At 40.2% G+C, this 21468-nt stretch overlaps 1 long non-coding RNA gene across 1 annotated transcript in view; it reads left to right on the top strand.

Moving 5' to 3' along the window:
* The first annotated feature begins 14080 nt into the window (after positions 1-14080).
* Positions 14081-21468, top strand: part of LOC139356972 (uncharacterized) — a 40119-nt gene continuing 32731 nt past the window's right edge. Inside the window, exon 1 of the long non-coding RNA XR_011609554.1 lies at positions 14081-14190. This is a non-coding gene — a long non-coding RNA (uncharacterized lncRNA). The remainder of the gene's footprint in view (positions 14191-21468) is intronic.

Raw genomic sequence — 21468 nt, 5'->3', positions numbered from 1 at the left:
TGTAGAAACCAAAGAGAATATGTTAACATAAGTCCCTGAGTTGTTTTCAGAAACGTACACCTCCACCATCTGGATCCACTGGCAGGTAGACCCCTAAGGGGTCTGAGGACTGGACTCTGACTGCCATTCTTTGTCCTCAATTTCTTCCTGAGGGCCCTGGAGGAAGTTACAACCCCAGAGCCAGAGCTAACATCCTTTTCTGCTGATCTTGAATTTTTAGACAAAGCTTCACCTCCTTAACCAATTTCAAATCAGAAAATCTTCAAATCTACCTATAACCTATGGGCCCCCACTTTGAGTTATTAAGTAAGCCTTTTTAGGTCAAAGCAATGTATGGCCTCCATGTATTGACTTACGACTGCTTGTAACCTCTGCCTTCTGCCTTTAAAAACCGCTATCTGTAAGCCATCTGGGAGTTTGAGTCTTAAGCATTAGCTACCCAATTCTCCTTGCTTGGTGTCCTGCAAAAAAATGCCTTACTTTCTCTCATTGCAACCCCTGTTTGACTTTGCTGCACTGGGTAAGTGGATCCCAGTTAGGTCGGATAACACTATATTCTTAGGCCTAGGAAACTAAGCAGCTGCTTCCTGCTCTCCACTCTTTCCTCACTGCAGGGCCAGTTTTAGGTCTTCCTAAAACTCACACTGATCAAATCTCTTTCCTGCTCAAACCTGGCGCTCCCGTGCTTCCATTAGAAAATATTTGAGTGTTTACTTTATGCAAATGAGAGTTCTAGACCCTGAAGCACTTGTAGGGCCAAGGGACCCTAGACTCTGAGGGTTCACTGAAAAATCAGCTCTCAAAAAGCAGATTAGGCCAGGTGCAGTGGCTCACACCTGTAATCGTAGCACTTTGGGAGGCTGAGGCTGGCGGATCACTTGAGGTCAGGAATTTGAGACCAGCCTGGCCAACATGCAAAACCCTGTCTCTACTAAAAATACAAAAAATTAGCTGGGCGTAGTGGTGCATGCCTGTAATCTCAGCTACTCAGGAGGCTGAGGCAGGAGAATCACTTGAACATGGGAGGTAGAGGTTGCAGTGAGCCCAGATAGCGACACTACACTCCAACCTGGGTGGCAGAGTGAGACTCCATCTCAAAAAATAAAAAATAAACAAACAATAATAAGGCACACAAGTTTATTTAACCTGTGTTCATGAGAACCATCAGAATGAAGACCAAAAGATACAGGGGAAATTTTCTGATTTTATGCTTAGGTTCAGCAAAGTATGGACAGCCATGTAGAAATATGATTGGACAAAACAGGTATGATCTAATGCTAAAACTGAGTGGGGAAACCCAGCGAGGCCTGTCTGTCTAGATTCTTCTTGGCCACTCCAAGCATATATTTCTTCTTTCTTGGTATGGGCCAGGAGCCTCTCTGGAATGGGGGTCTTATGACCTACAGTAAAACAAGGTAGGCCAGATGATTTCTTTATGGTCAGTGTTTACACAGAAAGGCTGAGGGAACTGTTAGATAGTGTTTTTAGGTCTTAAGGCTGGCTCTGGGGAAAAGGGGTTCTGGTTTTTATGACCCGCATTGGGGAAGAGGGATCCTAGTTTCCATGGCTAGCCTTGGGGGAGAATGGGCCAGAGAAACAGGAGGGTGGTAGAAGGTCAGAGAAAATCTTTTTCTTCTGAGGCTGCTGCTGAAGACTTCAATCTGGGGTATTGTTTTCTGAGCCTCAACACATCGTAACCATTTTTCCAATTCTATCTAGTGTCTTTTCCAGTGAAATTTTCCGCTCACTCTGTCCTGAATACCTACTGAATTTTTAGACCTCCAGGTTCTGCTCACTCTTTTATCCCCACCTGGAGTGCCTGCTCCTCTGCTTGTTATCTACTGAACTCCTCTCCCTCTTGGAAATTTTAGCCAAATGCCAGCTCATCTACGAATCCTTCTATGACCCTGCCCTGGCCCACTTACCTCACCCCTCTTCAAACTTATGTAGTGTCAGTGGTGACTTCACTTAGTCATTTGGCTTCATTCATTGTCAAGCATTGTCATTTATTTATTCATGTTTTCACCCTGTGCCTTCATTGTGTTGGGGGCCCAGAAAAAAATACCCCCAAATGAAGGCCTTGTAAACAGCTGCAGAAGCAGAAGTTCTTCTCTGACCTTCTCCCTCCCTCCTGTCTCAGGCCCATTCTCTGCCAAGGCTAGCCATGGAAGCTAGAATCCCTCTTCCCCAAGGTGGGTCATAAAAACTAGAACTTCTTTTCCCCAAAGCCAACCCTAAGACCTAAAAATATGATCTAACTTTCCCTTAGCCTTTCTGTGTGAAAACTTGCCATAAAGAAATTATCTGGCCTACCTTGTTTGACTGTAGGTTACAAGACCGCCATTCCAGAGAGGCTCCTGGCCCATACCAAGAAAGAAGAAATATATGCTCGGAGAGTCAAGAAGAATCTAGACAGACAGGCCTTGCTGGGTTTCCCCACTCAGTCTTAGTATTAGATCATATCCTTTATGTCCGATCGTATTTCTGCATGGCTGTTCACACTGTGTTGAACCTAAGCATAAAATTGGACAATTTCTGTTGTATCTTTGGGGCTTCATTCTGCAAGCCTCCTGTGTATACATGTCAAATAAATTTATATGTCTTTTCTCCATTTAGTCTGCCTTTTGTGAGTTGATTTTTCAGCAAACCTTCAGAAAACCGAAAGGAACTTTCCTCTTCGTTCCTACAGCTCTGACCATAAGTTCCTGGAGAACAAGAATATATATATTTTATTCTTTTTGATGTTCCAGTCATCAGAATATAACTGATAGCTAAAGTACATGATGATTATTTGAGACAGCATATATTTACTCTGAATGGAACAATCAGATATCCGAATAAAGAAATCTGTTACTAATACCACTAGTCACAAAACAAAGACTAAAAACAAAGACTCTGCTTTCAGTGTCTGGGAGTAGCCCTGGAAGAGCTAACAATCTGAGTTGCTCAAGGGAATCCATTCAATTGCACCTGTAGGGGAGGAAAAAATAACTTTCTCTCTATCCTTCATAGTTCTTAGTTGGGACAGATCCCTGTAACAAGAGACAGATTAACAAGAGAAAAACAAAAAAAGTTTGTTGACAAGTTTTACCTCATGTATGCATGGGAGATACACAGGGAATGAGCAACTCTCAAAGTGGCTTTGAACTCAGGCTTAAACAGCATCTTCAACAAAGAACAGTAAATTTTCAGAGAAGTGACAAGACAAAAGAAAAGGACTTTGAGTCTCCGGGCAGTAAACTGTGGGAAAGTGAATAAATGGGAGATAAAGGTGAGTTAGTACACTTTGTTATGTAGATTCCACTGGTGCAGTCTCCAGCTTCTTGTTTGTTTGTTTTTGAGACAGAGTCTTAGTCACCCAGGCTGGAATGCAGTGGTGTGATCTCAGATCACTGCAACCTCCACCTCCTGGGTTCAAGCACTCCTTCTACCTCAGCCTCCCAAGTAGCTGGGAGTACAGGTGCGCACCACCATGCCTGGCTAATTTTTGTATTTTTAGTGGAGATGGGGTTTCACCATGTTGACCAGGCTGGTCTTGAACTCCTGACTTCAGGTGATCTGCCCACCTCAGCCTCCCAAAGTGCCGGGGTTATAGGCTGGGATTATAGTTACAGCACCCAGCCTGTCTCCAGCTTTATTATGGTCTGAAGTTGCTTTTAGTGATCAAACTTTGTCCTTTCTGGCAGAGAGGGGAGGAGGTGAAGGGGTTACAAGTTATAACAAGTAGTAACAGGTTTGATTAGATCAATATTTAACATTTACTTGATTGTTATTCTGTAAATCTACCCACAGCTGGACCAGGTAGTCTAATTTTCCTTCTTCTCTATCTTTGTTTCCTTAGAGTTGATAAATGTCTCGTTTTTGTGCTTTTTTAGTTTCTAACTTTTACAGTGTACTTAACACTAACTAATTTATTCCCAAGGTGCTCTCATTTCTGTAAATATTCATATGCATCCAGACCCATCCAGGATTGTATTAGTTTCCTTCCCTTGGAGATATGTCTCCAAGAGCCTTCTGGCCTCTACCAATTTATACAGGCTGTTCTGTAGGGCCACTGCATATCTGTGATCCTGAAGACTTGCTTCCCTGTCATCTTTTACCTTTCTCTTATGTTACCTGTCATTTCCTAGATCTCGTATTATTTTCTATTTGATTTACTTTCTCGTATGAATAAAGTATATCTTCTAGTAAATTCCATAAAAAGAGAATACAGATGATATGGTTTTTGAAATCTTGCATATTTTAAAAATTTCTTTATTCTACCTCCTAGCAGAGTGACAGTTTTATTAGACAGAGAATTCCAGGTTGGAAACATTTTTCCTCGGACTTTGGAAAGCATTGCTTCATTGTCTTCTAGTTTCTGGTGGTACTATTGGGATAGATATCTCTTTCTATTTGGATTTTTCATATTTTAGAGCCTGACTTTTCTCTCAGGAAGTTTATAGGAATTTTTCTTAGTGTTTAGCATTCTTAAGACGTATTTTCCACTTTTCTGAAAATGTGTTAATGTGCCTTTGTATCTGCCAATTTTTTTGCCTATTGTTCTGGGCATTTCATTTGGACCCTTTGAAACTGTAAGCTCCTGGACTTTAGTTCTAGGAGTTTTCTTAAATGATTTTATTGATGATTTTAACCTTCCATTTTCTCTTTTTTGAACATTGATTATTAGAATGTTGAACCTCTTGACTGGCTCTTTAATTTTCTAATGTTTTGTCCCTGAATTGTACTTCTTTTTATCTTGCTGAATTGCTTTCTGGTAGATTTCCTCAACTCTATCCTCCTAGGTTTCTATTCAGTTGTTTCGCTTTTTCTATCACATGTTGAATATCTAAGAGCTCTTTTATTTTATGAATTATTAGTAAAAGTACCCTATAAATTATTATAGTAAATAAGACCTAGCCATGTTGGTTAGATACCATTCTAAGTAGTTGTAAGTGTTGTATGGTGCTAAGAATATGAAAGAGGACAGTCTTAGTCAAGTTCACAGGTCTTGTTAGATATAAAATACATCTACCTATAATTAAATTCCTGTCATGTAAAAAGAACTTCATTATTGGAAAATATATTTATGTGTTTTATTTCAAAGTCTTTTTAAAATTTTATTTTTATTTTTATAGATTTAAGAGGTACAAGTGTAGTTTTGGTATATGACTATATTGGATAGGGTAAAGTTTGGGCTTTTGGTGTTTTAGAAGAAAAATAAGTTGCTGTTAAAGAAGTGAAATGTCCAATCATGCAGTCAATATGAGTGAGATTAATCAGTAATGAGAATAACTTGAATGTAGTGGTCTATGTAAGCTGAAAAAATAATAACTCTTTCAGTTTTGTGGGCTGTGACACAAGAACTCTAAAAGGGACTCAGTATTACATCACTGTAGATATTGGAGGCTCCAACATCTCTGTTTTATGTAAATTTTATGTATTATATAAACAGATGGTATGCATATTTTACCCGGAAGATTTAGAATTAAATAAAGAATGGTTTGAGTAAGAGAACAAAACCATACTCTGTTCTTAGGTTAAGAAGAAATCCATGTGTATTTGTTACCTTATATAGTTAGACATCTGAGTCTCAATCTTGCATTTCCAATAAAATGCATAAGTTATTAATTTGGAAAGGATTTTTAAAAAATTACTAAGTTTATGTACATTATTGGTACCTTTAAGACAAATTTAGTTACACTCCATTTATAGACATAATGCTATGGAAGTTTTAAAATGTTTCCCTAGTCAACCAAGGAAAAACAGCCCTGTTGATGCTATGTGACCTCTAAGGCTAGGTTAGAAAAGGCCATTCAGCTTTTCCTTGGTTCTCTCCAGACATTTGCCTTTGGATCTGTGAGCCACCAGGTGAGTGAGATGTTGGAGGCTGCCATGCTGTGAGGAAGCCCAGGCTGCCATACTGAGGCCTTGTGTAAGTGTTTGGGTTTATAGTTCCAGCTGATGTCCCAGATAACAGTTGGTATCAACTGCCAAATATGTGAGTAAAGATGTTGCCAGTGCTTTCTGCTCTCAGTAGACGAGTCACTCCTAGCCTTCAGTCCTTTCTAGCTGATACCCCCAGAGATTGTGGAGTAGAGAAAAGTCATCCCCACTATACCTTTCCCAGTTCCTGGCTGAAAGAATTTATGGCCATAATGATTACTTGAAGCTTAGGAGTCACCTGTTACATATCAATAGATAATCTAACAGGTAGATTATCTAAGAATTATTTAAATTCATGGAAAAAATAAAACTAAGATGAAGCTCAATGTTTGAAAAGTGTGTTTAATTACTGAGTTTGTAAATAGAAACAAATGTTATTTAGAGCCTCTTAAAATTGAATGTATAACATTATAAATGTGTCAGATGTAAACATTAAATAAGATTAGTAAGTTGACTTTAAAAGCTTAAGAAAAAATTAGAGTTTGAAGCACAATTAATAACTGGAAACTAGGCATTTAAACCAAAGTAAGTAAATTTCTGCATTTATTTTCTAAATACAGAAACTGCTTTCAAAAACATCAGAAAACATCAACAAGCATAATCCCTTATATTGCCTCAATTATGTATTTCATGTACACAGAATCTTCTTATCTCTGATAATATTCATGCTAGCATTTTTCTCCCTAGAGGTGTTATTCTCTCTCTCTCTCTCTTTCTCCCCCCGTGTGTGTGTATGTGTGTGTGTGTTTACATTCTGTATTTGTCTATTTGATATGTGTTCATCACAGGGTCAATTATATTATCAATATCTTTTTCTTTTCTGTAGTCTTGATGCTCTGGCATTTGGGGGCCTTAAAGACCTAGGGAGAAACTGTTCCAGGGATACCCAATTATTAGAGATAGCAAAGGGCTCAGCTGGGAGGACATGTTTTATTTACAAACTATTATGGTTTAATTATGTCCCTTCTAAAATTTAGATGTTGCCCATGCATTAGTATTAAAAAGTGGGCCTTTACAAGGTGATTAGGCAATGAGGGCTCTTTCTTGTGAATGGTATTAAGTTCCCAGATGAAAGGGCTTGACTAAAGGAGTTCATCCCTTTTTGCCCTTCACCTTGTGCCATGGGATGACACAGCAAGAAAGCCCTCACAAGATGCTGGTGCCTTAATCTTGGACTTCCCAGGCCCCTGAACTATGGGAATTAAATTTCCGTTCTTTATGAATTACTTGTCTGTGCTATTCTGTTATAGCAGCACACATGTATTAAGACAGAAATTGGTACCAGAGGAGTGGGTCATTGCTGTAACAAATAACTAAAATAACTAAAAATGCAAAAGCAGTTTTGGAACTGGGTAATGGCTAGAGGCTGGAACAGTTTTGAAGTGAATGCTGGAAAAAGCATGTATTGCTATAAATGGAATAGTAAGGAAAATTCTAGTGAGGGCTCAGAAGAGGAGGAAGGCTGTAGGGAAAGCCCCAGTTGTCTTAGTGATTGTCCAAGTTGTGGTGGTCAGAATGTTGGTAGAAATATGGACAGTGAAGATCATTCTGATGAGGGCTTAGATGGAAATGCGAACTATCTTATTGGAAACTTGGGGAAAGGCCATCCTTGTTACAAAGTGGCTGAGAACTTGGCTGAATTGTGTCTTGTGTCCTAGGACTTTATAGAAGACAGAACTTAAGAGCCATGAATGAACATATTTGGTGGAAGAAATCTGTAAGCAGCAAAATGGTCAGGTTGCTACACGGCCTCTCTCAACTGCTTGTAGTAAAATGTAAGAAGAGAGAAACAATTTAAAAATGAAATTCATCATTAAAAGGGAAGCAGAATGTAAAGATTAGGAAAATTCTCAGCCAGGCCATGTAAAGAATTAAGTGTTTAGGAGAGAAAATCAAGGGTGTGGCCAAATGACTATTTGATAAGGAGATTAGTATGGATAGAAGGAAGCTAGGTGCTATTTATCAAGACATGGAAGAATGACTCCAAAGACAATTTGGAGATCTTTAGGGCTACCACATCGATCACAGGCCTAGGATACTAGGTACTTGGGGGAAGAACAGTTTTAGGGGGATATGGTTTGGCTGTGTCCCACCCAAATCTCATCTTGAATTCCCACGTGTTGTGGCAGGGAACCTGGTGGGAGGTAATTGAATCATGGGGGCAGGTCTTTCCCACGCTGTTCTCGCTAGTGAGTAAGTCTCACGAGATCTGATGGTTATTATAAGGGACAGTTTTGCTGCACAAGCTCTCTTTGCCTGCTGCCATCCAGGTAAGATATGACTTGCTCCTCCTTGCCTTCTGCCATGATCATGAGGCTTCTCCAGTCACATAGAACTTGAGTTCTCCATTAAACCTCTTTCTTTTGTAAATTGCCTGGTCTCAGGTATGTCTTTATCAGCAGCGTGAAAACAGAATAATGCATGGGGGAAGGGCCCGAGGTGCCTGTGGGGCCTCAGGGTTCCCTGCCTGGGGCCACCACATGTCTCTATTTGTCCTATTCTAGTGCAGTACTACTTGACCATCCCCACTGTGGCTCCAGTGGGCCCAGGTGTGGCTTCGGCCACCACTCCAGAGGGTGCAAGCACTGAGTCTTGGGGCATCCACATGGTGCTAACAAAATCTCATGCTGTGGCTTTTTGAGACTGGTGCTGCATGCTGATGGCTCTATAGGTTTGGGGGGGTGGTCTCAGGTGCAGTCTTGAGTGTGCAGCTGTGGTGTGCAGCATGCAAGAGGAGAGTACAAGAGCTGTGGAGACATGGCTACCTCCAGCTAGATTTCAAAGGATGTCTCAGACAGCCACAGGGCCCAGGCAGAGACCTGCCACGGAAGCAGGGCCACTGCAGAGAGCCTCCATGAGGGCAATTCCTAGTGGAGCCGTAGGAGTAAGGCTGCCCCATAGACTCCCAACCTGTAGGGCCACCAGCATGCAGCACCAGCCTAAGAAAGCCTCAGGCATGAGATTTCAATACATAAACCCTGAAGCATGGACTGCACCCAGCTAAGCCATGGGGATGAGGCTTCCTGAGGCCTTGGGGGCTCATCTGTACCCCAGCATGTCCGGAAGGCAGGACAGGAAGTTAAACAAGATTTTTCTCAAGCGTGAATATTTAATTTTATTTGCCCTGTTGGGTTTGGGACTTACTTAGGACCTGTTTCTCCTTTCCTCTTTTCCATTTCTCCCTTTTGGAATGGAAATGTCTGTCCCACTATTGTATTTTGGAAGCACATAACTTTTTTGATTTCACAGGCTTATAGCTGGGAGAAAATTTGCCTTAGGACATATTATGCCTTGAGTCTCACCCATATCTGATTTAAATGAGATTTTGTACTTAGATTTTAAAGTTGATGCTGGAATGAGTTAATACTTTTTGGGGGCCATTGTGATAGAATCTGTGTATTTTGTATATGAGAAAGACATAAATTTGGGGGGCAGGCAGTGACAGCATGCTGCAATATGAGTGTGTCCCCTCTAAAATTCATTTGTTGCCAATGTGATGGTATTAAGTGGTGGTCCATTAAGAGGTGATTAGACCATGAAGGCTCCTCCCTCATGAATAGGATCAGGTGCTTTTATAAAGGGTCATGAGGGGGTTCATCCTACTTTTTGCCCTTCTGCCTCCCACTATGTGAGGACACAGCAAGAAAGCCTCACCAGATGCTGCTGCCTTGATCTTAGACTTCCCAGTCTCCAGAACAGTGAGAAATAAATTTCTGTTATTTATAAGTTATCCAGTCTGGGATGTTCTGTTATAGCAGCACAAATGGACTAAGACAAAAATCTACAAATCCAGACTCTGTACCTCTCAGCTACCTTCTTATTGAACTCTCACACACGAAACCAATATTTCCCCTGCCTTAAATCATCTAAGGGCCGGGTACCAGACAAGTAAAGACCATCTCTAGAACCCAAAGCGCACCAGAATTATTCAAAATAACCAACCCTAGGCTGTTAACTCTGCCCTGCCTTTCCTGCAGAAACCCCAGTACAGTCTGTGGCCTAGATGTTCTCCTTGTTTCTGCTTTCTGCCTCCTGACTGGCAGGTGCTTTCTTTTTGTGCGTGCATTGACCCCTTCTCTGGGACTTGTGAGTAAAATAAAATTCTTCCTTCCAAACCTCATTCTTGTTTCCTCTGTGACCACACTGACTTTACCATGCTATGGCCACCATGTGCATTCTTAGAACATCCCTGTGTATTCTTTGTTTCCTCCAAGTTAATTTATTTATCTGGCCTGTGATTTTCATTATTGGAGACATTCCTCATTTGTCTGATGACTAACTGATTGCTCACATTCAAGAACTGGGCATTAAGAAGTAATTGGAGATTCTATGTCTGGACTGGGTCTTGTCCACGATGAGCTTTACTGAGAGCGACCTGACTGGGCCTTTTTTTCCCCCACATTGAGTTTTCAATGTCTGTATCTTTAGGTCTCTTCCCTTGGGCAGTTTAGACTTTTTAGAAATGAAGTTTCAATTATATGCCTAGAGAATATTAGCCTAAATGTCAGCATTTTGGGAACCAATCCAGGGAAAATGGCTGGAGGTCTCAACATTCAATCAGCAAAACTCTGTTTAATCCCCCTGTTTTCAGTACAGTACAATGTATGTGGAGTTTCCTCAGTCAGAGACACTCTGCTAGGCCCTCTCCAGAGTTAGCAATTTTAGGTCAAGTCTAAGGCCTTCAAGTGTCTCAGGTGATCTCTACACATTAGTAACCATTTAATAGGGTCTCTGGCCTTGAAGAAATTACTCTCTGGTGATTTTGTCATAATTGCTTAAATACAAATGGTGAAAATGTCTCTTTTATATTATGAATCATAAATCTCTGAACATTGTACATTGTATTCTCTGAATGTTAAGTACAGAAGATTAATTCAAACACAGGTAAATAAACAACTCAAATTGGAAAACAGTTTGGACATCTTGAAGAAAATACCACGTTACAAATGAAAGCGCCTATTAATGAGAAACTAACATATTCTTGTTGCTAGAATTTGATACATATATTCCACTTTTATTATTAAAGCAAGAAATTGTTATCTACTTCTGAATTTGATTTTGCTAACATGCTATTTTGTATCAGTGACATATGATAGGCTTCAAACGCCTGAATACCAGCAGCATGAGAACATTTTTTCTTTTTGTATTTCTTGTACCAAACTCTTGAGGTTATATAAAATATCTTCCTGGAGAACACATTGATGGTGCTTTTATCATAATTATGATGATTATCATATACTCTCATCATTTGGACCTTCCATTTTCTTGCCATATCAAAAGAATCCCTTTAAGTCACATGGCCCTTTAAAAGAGTAGATATTGAAAAATAAGTTAAATAAGTTGGTACTTCCATCTCAATTGACCTTTGAGTTAGACATAGCTACAGAATTTGCAAGAATTGCCAATCTCAGTGTGATACAATATATTTCTTCCTTTTAAAGCATTTTCTTTAGAAAATTATCCGATAAAAGTGAAAAATAATAAATAGATCCTATGAAAGGATGGAGACCTGTTTGGGTAAAGGGCTGTATAGTAGTCCATTTTCAAACTGCCAATAAAGACACACCTGAGACTGGGTGATTTATAAAGAAAAAGAGGTCTGATGGACTCATAGTTCCATGTGGCTGGGGAGGCCTCACAATCATGGCTGAAGGCGGGAGGCACATCTTACATGGCGGCAGGCAAGAGAAAAATGAGAGCCAAGTGAAAGAGGTTCCCCCTTATAAACCCATCAGGTCTCATGACACTTATTCAGTACCATGAGAACAGTATGGGGGAAACCACCCCCATGATTCAATTATCTCCCTTCACCTGGGGACCCTCCCACAGCACATGGGAATTATGGGAGCTACAATTCACGATGAGATTTGGGTGGGGACACAACCAAACCATATCAGGCTCTTTTGTTTTGTGTCCTTCCTAATTTAGTCTTAAGATTTCTTTCCTGAGAGTGGCCATAAACTCTAGCCCTGCCCTGCTGGGAATCCAGGGAATTTTGTTTTTTTTGGTGAATGTTACAGTGTGCCTTTCACAAGATGCTTCTTTGCTGGCAGGCAGCCTGGTGTCTAAGTTTTGGCTACATGACCAGGTGTTCCTCTTACATGGTACTTGTTTACACTGGCAGACACCCTGTGGCTCTTGCCTGACCTGTGTCCAGTTTATTCCGACCATGAGAGCCACTCCCTAGGAGATCCCTGACCAGAAAAGAAGTTAGGTTCAGGTGTGTCAGTCCAGTGAGACACAGAGGACACAACATATGAAATATGATCAACAAAACATATGAAATAATAAAGCAGTGTATTACTTTCAGGTCCTAGATAGAAGAGGGTATCAGCAAGGGCCAATGGGAAGGTTGTGGGGGCACCAGGCTCAACCAGCGGTGGAAGGAGTGAAGGAAACAAAACTATTTCACCCTAAAATATACTTCTTTGACATATTTTGAGATGGCTGTGCAGAGGGTCTGCAAACACTAATAGCCTTGCAAAGCAGTCTTTTGTGGGGAGATTTGCATCAGTAAAGAGTCTGCAGTGATACAGTCAGACTTTCTCTGAGGCCCTCTCTTGTCTGGGTCTGTGAAAGATTTGCTGAGAGTCTTGGCACCTTGAAGCTCTGAAAGAAACATTTACTATCTATTCTCTCTGACAGCTGCTACCTGTGAGGCTTCATCTGTATAACAAGACCACCTTTGCTAGCCAGGCTTCCTCTTCTCTCCCTCCCATAATCTGTCTTGCCATATAATCTGATTTACCACCCTAACCTGTTTTGGGCCATGTTCTGAGCCCCCATTCTTTCTGTAACCTCTGGTAGATAAGCCTGTGAATCCCATTGAGTTTTGGGGGAATCACTGTGGTACTCCCTGTGCATGTTTATACATTTGTATGCCTTCTCTCCTATTAATCTGTCTTTTGTGAATTGAATTTTTTTTTTTTTTTTTTTTTTTTTTTTTTTTTTTTTTAGTGAACCTTCAGAGGTAGAAGGTAAAGTTTTCCCTCAGCCCCTACAGGAGCCAGAGAGAGAGATGGACCAGAAGTCTTGTTTGGAGTCCAGGTGTTATTGGAGTCTTTATTGGAGTCTTGGTGTTACCCAAGCAGGTTTCAAATGGGGAGCTCTAATTGGTGGGTAGAGAGCAAGCAGATACTGGTCCTGCGAGTCCATGCTGGGCCTCAGGAGTGTTTAGTGCAGCACATCTACACAGCCTTTCTGGGGTGGGGTCCGTAGAGTATATATATGTCCCATAGGGAGGCTTAGGCATAGGGCAGGTATCTAGATCAACCACATGGGAGGAGAGGGAGAACTGGAAACTGCCAAATGTGACTAAACCCTGTTTCTGGTATGAGATAGTTAACCCTGTACTCAAAATGGATACTGTGGCAACATAAATTTACAAGTATTGACTACAAGGGCCAAGTTCTAATTATACCTGTGAGCTCATTATGTTTGTCGTAGTTGGAGAAGGAAGGGCATTTGTAAAACTATAGCATTTGTAAAAAGTAATAACAGAGCCCTTTATAGGTCAGCCAAAGTATCCAGTTCTTTTAATCCCAGAGATAGAGACGATCTTCACTGCCAATCTAAGCCTTCCAAACTAAGTATACAGCATACTACTTGGCATGATTTAAACATTAAATACTCTGTCAAAGTTTGAATCTTTTAATGTCACTAAGGTCAATTAAGAGTGTTTTCTGTTTGGACAATTTAAAGGCTTCTTTGGCAGATCCAGCATCTAGTCTATGAGCAAATTTTGCAGCACTTGCATTATTGACTGATGAATAATATTGATTTGAAATAAATACTTAGCTCTCATTTACAAATGAGTGTAGAGGGGAATTCAGAAACTGTTTAAAAGGTCTAAGGAAGCATTTGAAAACAAATTACTCTGGAGAAAGTACAAGCTTTCTGTATTTGTCAGGATTCTTCAGAGACAGAGGGGTCTGATGTGCCAGACCCCTAATGACTCCAATAGGGATGGCACTATGTCTGAGAGACTGAAGAACAGACCAGGAGCCAGTGAATGAGACATAGGGTTTATTGAGGACTTATATACAGGGCAGTCTAAGAGTGGTGGGCTGGACAGAGAAACTGCCACCCTTTGTAAAAAGCATGAAGTTTACATAGCATTTTTACTTAGCAACCTTCACCTAGCAACTGCCATCTAGCAACCTTCATTTAACTGAAAAACAAATGGCCTCAGTCTCTTGTATGGCCTGTGTGCCAAGGAATGGGCCAGCGGTTCAGATGTCCTCCCTATTAGGAGTGAATCTCCAGGTTGGTCACTTACGAATTCCTTAGCTCAGAACTCCAAACATGCATTCTTCTTAGCCTGTAGGGTTATTCTCAGAGTATGTTTAAGTTGTTGCTGACAGGTGCATCTATCATGCAAGAACCAATAGAAAAAAATATTTATATATAAGAGGGGATTTATTAGGGGAATAGGCTCACATGAGTATGAAGGCTGAAGAGTTCACTGTAGGCCATCTGTAAGCTGGAAAACCAGAGAAGTTGGTAATGTGGCTTAGTCCAAGTCTGAGGACCTCAGAACCAGGGAAGTTATTGTGTAACTCTCAGTCTAAGGCTGAAAACCTGAGAACCCACAGGTGTGGAAAGAAGGAAGATGTGCTGGTGCAAGTCCTGGAGTCCAAAGGCCAGAGAACTTGGAGTTCTGATGTCTAAATGCTGGACAAGAAGGATGTCCCAGCTGCATAAGAGAGAGTGAATTCACCTTTCCTTTACTTTTTCTTTTCTTTTTTTCTTTTTTTGCTATCTGGACCCCCTAGGCAATTAGATAGATGGTGCCTGCCTACATTGAGGACAGATCTTCTCCACTCAGTCCACCAACTCACATACCCATTACCCCCATTTCCTTCAGAAACACCCTCACAGACACACCCAGGATTAGTGCTTTACCAGCTCTCTAGGCATCCCTTAGTCCAGTCAAGCTGACACCTAAAGTTAACCATCACGCTTTCCAATTTCAATTGATCATTCAAAAGATTGCTCATGGATCTATTCAAAAATATAATTATATTTTGTATTTTTTATTATAAAATACTTCAAGTGTGCAGAAATGTACAGATAATAATGTAACAGATATGCATTAATCTACCATCAAGACATAAAATACATTATTTTTTGCCATAAATTTTCCATATCACTTTTGTTTATAAAGAAATATCATTGAAAAATCTAAAGATAAAGGCCCCCACCATGGTTTATTTTTTTGTCTCTTTAACTGTCTTACTATATTTAAAGTATTGTTTGGGGGGCTGAGATGGGAGAGTTGCCTAGAAGTTTGAGTCCAGCCTGAACAACAGAGTTGGACTCTGTCTCTTAAGAAGAAAATAGTATTATTTGAGAGTAATTAGGATATTGGTTGAAGTACTTAAAATATAGATTACTGGTACCACATGATACTAGTCTTACGCAATTTGCTTTTTTAATTTGACATTATGTTTTTAAAGATTTATTCACATTTATAGATAGGAGATAGATCTAGTTTATTCAATTTTACTTTCTGCTGCTGCATAGTTTTGTTATAGAAATAAGCCAAGGTTTATTGATTCATACTCTTAGTAATGAATGATAAAGTTGTTTCTAATATCTTGCATTACACAACAATGCTGCAATAAATAATTTTGTTCATGGCTCCTTGACAATATGTGCAAGAGTTTCTTTAGAGCAGTGGTTCTCAACAGAAAATCATTTTTGCCATCAGGGGACATTTGATAATGTCCAGAGACATTTTTGCTTGTCACATCTGGGTAGGACGTCCTATTGGTATCAGGTGGATAGAGATCAGGGATACTGCTAAACATCCTGCGATGCCCTGAGAACATAGGATTATCTGGCATCAAATGTCAATAGTGCGGAGACTGAGAAACTGCTCCAGGATATGTAACTAGAACTAAATATATAGAAAAACAAACCACCATCATAAATGTTGGATTCAATATCCTAGAGATAACAGTCCCTTGCCAGTTAATCTGAAACTTCAGTCTCATTCCAGTCAATATTTTCACAGGGTTTTACGTGGAATTTGACAAACATTTTTCATCACTGTATTTTTAATTCTTCCTGGGACTATAGATGGAGCTAAAGAATATTGTAGATGAATCAAATTGATAAATGTGAAAAATGTCAGGGAGTCCAGTGATTGTCTTACAATAGCATATTTTTGAATAAATAATTTTCCCTAGGCTGGATTTGATTATTAATAGTATCGTTTGGTCCAGGTAGTAACATGCTTTCTTTTCTCAAAGTACATATCTGGAATTGGACAAAACACCGCAGCCTCTGCAGCTCCTATGGGTTACAATGCTTATGATTAACTTTACAGCACTTCAGCATAGGCTGGTGATAGGATGTATATGCTAAGTAACTTCAACTCTAGGTGCAACTGGCAGTCCTAAATGAGAATCCTAACCCTTGGTAACATTGTATCGGAGAGGGGAACACCCCAGGAGTTAATTTCTCAACTTTTCTGGTCATTCAAATCTTGACTAACTTTCAAAATTCTACTAATTATTTTACTTAATATCACAAATGGGTTTTCATTGTCAAATCAACATAATGAAAACTAAAATGGGCTCTTTTGGTGAAATAAAAATTATTCAAGTTTAAATAACCCAGGTTTAATTGGTTTTAGGATATCATTTTTCTCTTTATATATGCAGTTCTGTATCTGTTGCTTTTCTGCTATGAATTGTAAAGGATTTGGGTTTTGATTGCCTCCATTCGTGAGTTATCAATTCCTCATAGAGTCTTATAGGTCTGAAACATACTACAAGTTCCTGCTAACTTTACCATTTCCCTATGGCTCTAATGAAGTTAGAACTAGATCTTAATTGTAGTTGTGACCTTGTTGACCGACACTGGTACCATAATATATTTGGCTTGAAGTCATTAATTCTGACAGCTTCATTATCAGCCTGGGATAATGTGCTCTGATTTCTCTGGGTTTATACAATATAGTAATGGCATATTCATTCATTCATTTGACTATTTACTGAGCACCAAACTGCTTTAGCATCTCACCTCACCTGCATGTGTGAGGTTGCCTCAGCCTGGGACTTTCTTCTACCTTACTTCTTTACCTGGTGATCTCCCATTTTAACTCCTAGGTTAGATTCCTTTCCTAAGGGCTCTAATATACCCCATGCTCTTGCAGAAATAGCATTTTCCACACTGGAATGTTATTGCTTATTAGCCTGGATTCAGATTACCTGGGTTTAAATCATAGCTTCATTCCTTAGGAGCTCTATATCCTAGAGAAAGTTACTTATTTTCCCTGAATTTTATTTCCTCACCTGTTAAATGGAGAATTAATATACCTATTGAATAAAGTTGTTGTGTTCATTATATTTATTTATTCAGAACTAGTTATTAAGCAACTATTATATATTAGTTAACGATTCCAAGTGCTAGAGATGAGGCAATGAACACAACAGAATCCCTGCCCTGCATGCATTCTAGTGGGAGACAGACAATAAACATATCAATATATAACATGATGTGGGGCTGGAGAGTAGCTGATAGTCTCTATTCAATGTCTGTATTAGAAAGGAGGAGACATTGAGCAGAGACTGAATGAAGATGGGGACACTGAGAGAAAAGCAAGTTTTTGGAGGTGGGGAAGGGGGTGGAGTGGGATGTGATCAGTTTTGGCTAGTTAAGTTTAAGATGACCCTTATTCATTCCAGCAGAGGAATCGTGTGTCTACTTGTGTGATGGGCTGAATTGTGTACTCCTCAAATTGATATACTAAAGTCCTAATGCCCCAGTACTGCAGAATGAGAGTGTATTTGGAGATGGAATCTTATAAGAGGTGGTTAAGTTAAAATGAGGTCATATGGGTGGCCCCTAATCCAATATGACTAGTGTCTTTATAAGAAGAGGAGATTAGGACTCAGGCACACAGAGAGGGAAGACCGTGTGAAGACACAAGGAGAAGGCAAGCCAAGGAGAGGGGCCAAAGGAGAAACCAACCCTGCTGGCATCTTGATCGCAAACTTCCAGCCTTCAGAACTGTAAGAGAATAAATTTCTGTTGTTTAAGCCACCCAGTGTGCGGTATTTTGCTACAGCAGCTCTAGAAAACCAGTACAAGTTGAATAGCCAAGTCTACAGTCTAGTGTTTAGGGGACACGATGAAGCTAGAGTAATTGGCATATGGAAGGTATTTGAAAGTACCTTGGATAAAGAGATCACCCAGAAAGGTATGGGGCTAGAGGAAGGCAGATGTTTAAGAACTGGAGCTAATATAATCCAATATTAAGAGTTTAGGGTAATTAAGAGTTGTTAGCAAAGGAGATGGCAGAGGATCAGCCTATACTAGAAGAGGAAAGGAGAGTGGGGTCCAAGAAGGCAAGCAAAGGAATTCACTGATGGTAGGTGCACAGGCAAAGGCAGCCTAACTCAGGAGAAGTCAAAGCTGAATACCACCAAGAAAGATAGTGTGGGGCAGCAAGCTTATGAACTAGATGTGGTTGAGCAGTGCAATACATACACACCACATATGCACACGCACACATGCACGCACGCACCAACTCACAAAGGAGGTTATTTGGAGAAAGAAATTTGTTAACATTCACATGAGGGAGAGCCACAGAGTGCTTTCCCCCACCCGCAGTAGTGTTCAGAACCTCATATAGCATTTTGAAGTTGCAGAAAAAAGGGGAGCTCAGAAGATGGCCAAAAACAGGTTAAGGTGCTAAATCAGGTTATAGTAGCAAGACAGGTTATGGAAGGGAGAGAAGAGGAGGCTTGGCTAGCAAAGGTGGTCTTGTTATGTAGATGGAATCTTTGAGGTTGCAGCCCTCAAAGGGAATAGACAGTACGTGTTTGTTTTAGACCTTTAAGATATCAGACTCTCAGTTAATCTTTCCTAGATCCAGACATAGGAAGGCCTCGGCTGTGTTAATGCAGATTTTTCTGCAGATGTAAATCTTCCCCAGAAAAGACAGCTTAGCCAGGCTACTTCTGTTTGCTGGCTCTCCGAGTAGCTATCTCAAAATATGTCAAAGAAGTATGTTTTGGGGTGAAATAGTTTGAGTTCCTTTAACACATAAACACATACACACACACACACACACACACACACACACACACACACACACACACCCGGTGGATTTAGAGGGAGACAAGAAACAGAAGAGAAAGGAAAGAAAGGCATAGCTTTCTGCAGCCAGTTAGACAGGCAGAATGAGAACAAAGTCCCATTATGCTCTGTCCTCTTGACTGTGTTGTACTCCTATTGTGGCAACCCTTCAGTTTACAGAGCACTTTCACATACATGACTTCAAATAACCTTCTCAACAGCTCTTTGTTGAGAGACGGCATTGTAAGCTGTGTTTTACAGATGAAAAAAATTAAGATTTTGGAAGGTTCAGTTACTTGTGTTCTGTCAGACAGCGGGAAATATTTAGGCTCCTCAGTTAATACCTGAGTTTGACTTCAATAGAGCTATATTTAAACTGCTTAATTGAAATGTTAGCATCCTCCTTTGGGTGGTCATTGTCCAGTCCTCCCTTACCACCTCTTCATTATTTCTCTTTTGAAGAGCATTAAAATGGTGTTAACGATCCCTTTTATCTTCTCTTACATTAAGTATGTATTATAAAGCTAACAGAATGCCATCAATGCCACATATCTTTGGCTCAACTTATAAAAACTTTGGTTAAAGAAAAAAATCACAGAAATTTTATTATGACCTAATTCTTGGAAGCATTAACTCAGTCAAATAAAACAAGAAAGAAAACCCTTAATTTTCACTGCTTCAACAAACCCCATGACATTTTTGACACGCGTGCTGAGGTACAGTGTTGACTGGGGAGAGTCTGGGTTTCTTTGTTCATGGTTGGCATAGGTTTGAGATGAAGCAGGGGCCCCTCCTAGGGGCCTGAACTCCTCCTCCCCACAAGCATGAAAATAAGGGAAATGAGTTCCTTCAAGGGAAATTTCAGGCACCTAGCTAGCCCTGAGAATTAAATAAGCAACTTGATAAGCAAGAAAGTAATAGTAGCTTAAAACAATAGCTAAGGAAGTTAGAATCATGGGATGTTTGGTTCTGCATAGAAAATGAAAGCGCCTTTGCAAAAATGAAAACAGTGAGAAGATTATGACAGCGAAAGAGATCTGACCTAACCAACTTCATCTTGCCTTTAACCTCCAAACTGCCCTTGGTCATTCCTGGAAGTGGGCCAAGCTAACTTTGGAAGAAATTTAGTTTATTGTTTAAGTGGTAATAGTCCTTCCTAAAACAAAACGGCCTTTATAAAACTAATAAAAGGTCACAAGTGTAGGATTATGAGAGGGGCCTGAATTCTGCTAAGATGTAGGCATAGTTAAACATTACCAGCCATTGTTCTAGAGGTCACAAGATCTGTACCTTTCTCAATTACTCTTGTAAATATCATTACTATTGTAGAACCTACGATTGGCCTTTTGATATGTGTTTTCAGACTTTTGGGTCTCTGATGTCTGGATGTTTCCATCCAGACCTGAGACTCAAGACTCAACTGGTTCTTTGGCCCCCACCCAGAAGCAGACTCAACACAGGAGGACCACTTTCCCACACCCCTGTAATTGCATCCCCTACCATTCAGCAGCACCCATTCCCTAGCTTCCTGCCTGCCAAACTATCATTTAATATCTCTAGCCTCCAAATTTTTGAATAGGCTGATTTGAGTAATAATACAACTCCAGCCTTCCATTTAGCCAGCTCTACAGGTCTTAAACTCTTTCTCTATTGCAAGTTCTCTGTCTTGATATATTGGCTCTATCTGGGCAGTGGGCAAGATGAACCCATCAAGTGCTTACAAAACTAAAGATAACATCTCAACACATATCCCTGAGTTATTTCTCATAAAGCTGAACTCCTGCCCAGTGGATCCACTGGCACATAGATGTCAGATAAAGGGGAACCAAAGACAACTCTGACCACTGTTCTTTGTCCCAAATTCTTCCTGAGGGACCTGAAGGGAGTCATACCCAACAGCCAGAGCTAACATTCTTTTCTGCTGACCCCAAATTTTTAAACAAACCTTCTTTCTTAACCAATTGCAAACAGAAAATCTTAGAATCTACCTATGACCTGGCCAAACCAATGTGTGACCTCTGTGTATTGATTTATGATTTTGCATATAGCTTCTGCTGGAATTTAACCCTGCCTTTAAAAAACTTTTACTTGCGTGCCATTGGGGAGGTCAAGATTTAAGTGTTAGCTGCCCGATTCTCCTTGCCCTGCAAATACATGCCTTCCTTTCTTTCACTTCAAACCTCCGTGTGGACATGTGGTTTTACTCTGCCAGGTGAGTGAACCCCAGTTCAGTTTGATGACAGATTTTAGGCAAATGACAGCTGGCCCAGAAGTCCTGAAAGTCCAAGGCTTTAGGCCAGAGCTCTCCTATGTCCTGTTTGGAAGTGGGATATAACTTCACAATTACAGAAAATTTCAGATTGATCTATGTTTAATTTCTATCTCCATGAAGAGGCTGGCATCCTCAGCTAAGTGACTAAATGAGCAACAGCTGGGTTTAGAGGCAGAGAA

This window comes from Macaca nemestrina, chromosome 11 (assembly GCF_043159975.1).
Source record: "Macaca nemestrina isolate mMacNem1 chromosome 11, mMacNem.hap1, whole genome shotgun sequence".
Classification (NCBI taxonomy): domain Eukaryota; kingdom Metazoa; phylum Chordata; class Mammalia; order Primates; family Cercopithecidae; genus Macaca; species Macaca nemestrina.
The sequence above is the reverse complement of the archived record's forward strand: the minus strand, read 5'-3'. Positions and strand labels throughout refer to the sequence as shown.